Raw genomic sequence first — 3,914 nt, 5'->3', positions numbered from 1 at the left:
CAGACCAAAAAATAGCGGAGATGTCTTTATAAGCACACATGAAAAAATCGAAAGAATTGTTTCTGGATATGATTGGATGACTAAAATGGAAAGACGTAGACGAATTCGCGCAGCTTCGGCATTGAAGACTGTTCAGATTGATAACCTTAAGCAAGTGATTCTATCCAACTCTTGAATAACAAATCGACGGATTGCATTCAAAGTACCGTTAAAACGAAACCGATTGGTTCTAGTATGTTTAAAGGACGATTCGATTTTAATCTATACTCATTGACAGAAGAAAAGGATTTTTCGAAAATATCAATACACCATTTGTCTTGAGATAATTTGTCCCAATGAGGGTAAGATATGAGATGAAGAGTTCCGATTCAAACAAAATTGATTTTTGAAAAACTGAACATGCACATCTCTGGTAATGGGTGTGTGAGTTCAAAATAAATAACGATTATCAAATATTACCGAACTGTATTGAAATCGATGTCACCAGACGGCACGTCGACGAATCCGTTCAACGATTATACACAGGCACAATAGAATGCTTTGTATCTATGACAACCTTAGTCAAAGTGTGCCTTCAATTGCATGCAACCTTCCGCACCCCCCTCCCCCCCTGTGGATATAAAGGTGAAGCAAAAGCCCGTGATCTTGATTTCCGAGGCCGCATCCTCCGCGAGTAGTCTGAGGTCGCGAACGTCCCGCTTGGTGAACCACCCCAACACATCAGAGCTTCTTTTCACAATGCATGTACAAATTACGATGAATGGCAACAAGATTTCGGGTTTGTCTGCTTCAATAATCGACAGTGTTTTACCGGCTTTCATATGGGAGGGCATATACTGCTGAAGCCATCAATTCATGCGATCTTTTTGCCAACTATATGGACCAGCCATTATGAAGGTTCCCCAATAAACACATCTTACGCACCCCATACAACTACTCTAAGTCATAAGCAACATTCTCAGTAGTTAGCAGTCAGTGCACACGCAACCTAACAACAACACATACAGCGGACCAATCTCCGCGAACTTCTACAACATATTTCACTAGTTACGCACCAATTTCCCTCAAGCACCAACTCAACCTGTATGATTCTTGCCCCTAGCACTTAGCCTGCATATGTCAACCAGAACTAAGTAGATATTTTCGAAACGTTAATTATTCTCAGAAAAAAAAGATAAAAAAACATAGAAGACTTGACAAAATAATCGTAATCCAAGACAGTATACAGAAAGTTCAACAATTGAAATATGATATGACACACCATGCACAACGTATGACAGTATAGTGCACGTTGACAACAACGCTAGGGAACACGGCAGTCATCTCTTTCTAGACGCGGGAAGAGCCAAATGCGATCTGAAGACAATACCACCTATGCACCCTCCGGATTTTAGACTATCTTTATCCTACCTCCATCTACACGGACAATTCCCACTATGTGACTCCGCAAGTTGGCAGAATCTTCCGGACTTTCGATACCAGTTGCCAGACTCCAGATGATAGCCGTCGTTTACATTAAATGATGAAATGGTAAATGTGTGGGAAACCGGACAGAAAATGTCATCAGCCAAAAGCTGCCTGTGAAAACGACACACTAGTGGTTGTGATAAACCATCATAACTGGACTTTAACAGTTAGACAGATCGACTGTTTATGATTTCGAAACAGCGCAGTCTACATGGTATACCCGTGTTAGACAAAATCAGCATTGCATTAATTCCAGCTTTATCAGTAGGCGCACAGCCGATTCAAATGCTAGGAGTTAGTTCATGGATTGATCCTGTGAAAATATCGAGTTTCACAACAAACCAATTCAAAAAAGCGTCTTCTTCTGAGGGATTCATTGAAAAAACGTTTTTTCATCCGTTTCGATGGTTAGTGATGACTATTTGGAAAAAAAAATCATTTGATGGTTTCCGAATAAATAGCAGGTAAAATCTGGTAAGCAAATGTACAGTACTACTGGTTGTCAAAACAAAAAAAGCAATAAACCATCAATCTCAGTTTCAATGGGGGAGTGGAGCCGTCAGATTCGGTATGCATATACCCAATGGGGAGGATGGTGCAGTTTTATATCGATTTTGGATCCATCATCAAATGGCCCGATCTTAAGATGCCTTACTTTGACGGTGTCTCTCTGGTAATCATCCTATGGTTGATGGCCGATCGTTGTTAATTCATACAAATATGGACCTTTTTTAGAGGTGTTTAAACACCGATGACTCCGATTTGTAAAACCCCAGCGAACAATTTCCTCTGTGGACTCTTAAAGGGGTTCAGCACCACCCAAGAACACAGTTATTGGATGTGCAAGGTTACATACTAGAGCTCGGCACTGATGGGAATTTCGGTGAAAAATGGATTTATATGCTTTTGCCGTTTTGGGCATCTAATCTCGGCTCCTGAGGGATAGAATTGAAAACTATGTTCTAGATTCATTCAAAATCATTTCGATTTGTGATGTGGGTTCATTTTAAAATATAGAACGTAACAAAACCATACTATGTCCAATCAATTTGCTTACGAATATGTGACATACACATTTGAACAAAAAAAACAAAAGGAAAAGCTCCCAAACCCTTGGCGATACCAAATATTAAGAAATCCGCAGTGTCAACTAAGTCAATACCTGCACTGTTACTAATTTTAAAACGAGAGCATGTCTATGAATGAGATTCGTTGAACTCAATGATGTTGAAATTGTGTCTTCTTGGACCAAGGTAGTGGATTCTGCTTGTCTAACATGGTAATTGGAAAAGAATCTTCGGTTGGATTGAAATTATATTAAATTCACATAGTGTATTACATGATGCTTCGAGGAAGGTTATTGATGACCCACATAAGCTCGGTAGAGGTTACACTTATGCTATTGCAGAAAAATACACAACTAATCTGATTTAAAAGATCACCCTTTGTGGTCAAGTCAGTTGGTTTATATACTGTATTGTCTATGCAAAACGATTAACAATACGAACTATTCTATATGGAAGCTCGCAAAAAGAGAATATCCGGCTGGAACCATATTTCAGACAACACTACCAGAGATCAGAACAGGTCGACAGAAACTAAAGAGCTATTATAAGGCATACAATAGAGAACGTGTTGGGCTTACAAAGAGTTTGTTTAAAACGATTCAAAAAAAATCAAAAATAAGACACAGGGAGCTGTTAGGAGAAAATACTGTTTCCATTTTAAACCGGTACTGGTGGAATTATTAGGTCTGTTGTAACTGGCGGTATAGCCCTCGTAGCTATCAGCACATGTGCTTTGTTAATCAAGGGACATGGATTTCCAATCACTGGATCTTAAAATACAAAATTGCACATACGCATACCAAAGTTATCAGCATCTTTTGAATTCAATAAAAGACATGTTGCGAAGTGGTGAATTTAATCCATCATTTCACACAGAATTAAAAAATGTAGATGATTTTGTGACTGATGTTTGTCCTAGTGTTGATAAGTTCTACGCTAAATACAATGACAAATTCATTCCTTAACTATTTCATTAATTCGGTCTGATGCCAATGACAGGATGTCTTTCCAATACCGTTCATATGATTGAAGTGTCTTTTTGGATTTACTCGTCTTGACCTTTTCAAAAGGAAGATCAAGCATTTTAAATTTGTTTTAAAATGAAATTTATGTTAATCATACGCTTTCTATCAATGTTAACATCTTTCACAACTTCCCCGATAGCCGCAAAAATTCGAATTATTTTATCCATATTTTTTACAGAAATCTGGAAACCATTTTAATGGCAATGTTATTCATTATGTTTTCTATATGATATTTTCTTTGGTAAACACTTTTACGATGGAATCTATGCTTATTTGAGTGAAAATCAATAAATTCTATTAAAGGTGTATAACCTTGTACTGTTCCGCATTTTTTGCAAACTATGATATTATCTTT

The sequence above is a fragment of the Montipora foliosa genome, chromosome 6 (assembly GCF_036669935.1).
Source record: "Montipora foliosa isolate CH-2021 chromosome 6, ASM3666993v2, whole genome shotgun sequence".
NCBI classification, from domain to species: domain Eukaryota; kingdom Metazoa; phylum Cnidaria; class Anthozoa; order Scleractinia; family Acroporidae; genus Montipora; species Montipora foliosa.
Note: the sequence above shows the minus strand (reverse complement) of the source record.